This window comes from Lactuca saligna, chromosome 8 (genome assembly GCF_052625555.1).
Source record: "Lactuca saligna cultivar CGN05327 chromosome 8, ASM5262555v1, whole genome shotgun sequence".
In the NCBI taxonomy this organism is placed as follows: domain Eukaryota; kingdom Viridiplantae; phylum Streptophyta; class Magnoliopsida; order Asterales; family Asteraceae; genus Lactuca; species Lactuca saligna.
In genome coordinates, this window is record NC_136424.1 from 227,937,553 (window position 1) to 227,937,835 (window position 283).

The following is a 283-nucleotide window of genomic DNA, read 5'->3' on the forward strand; positions in this document are numbered from 1 at the left end:
CTTTGAGAATGCAAATATTACAATTGCTATCTAGCTAAAATCTACTTAGTGAAAGAGTTTCCTCACCATCATTTTCATGAACCGGAGAGAAACCTTATGAAACTTAGATTTACTGGTGTATGTGTTCTTATCCATGTGAATTTTCAAGACCATAGTCACAAGACGAGGATAATGACAAATCCAAACTCATATGGACTGAACTCAATTTTGATTTCTTGCCACCTGGCAGCTCAAGGGCCTACCGTTGCTTCTAAGTTGTTGCGCAACCAATTGAGAACTCTAA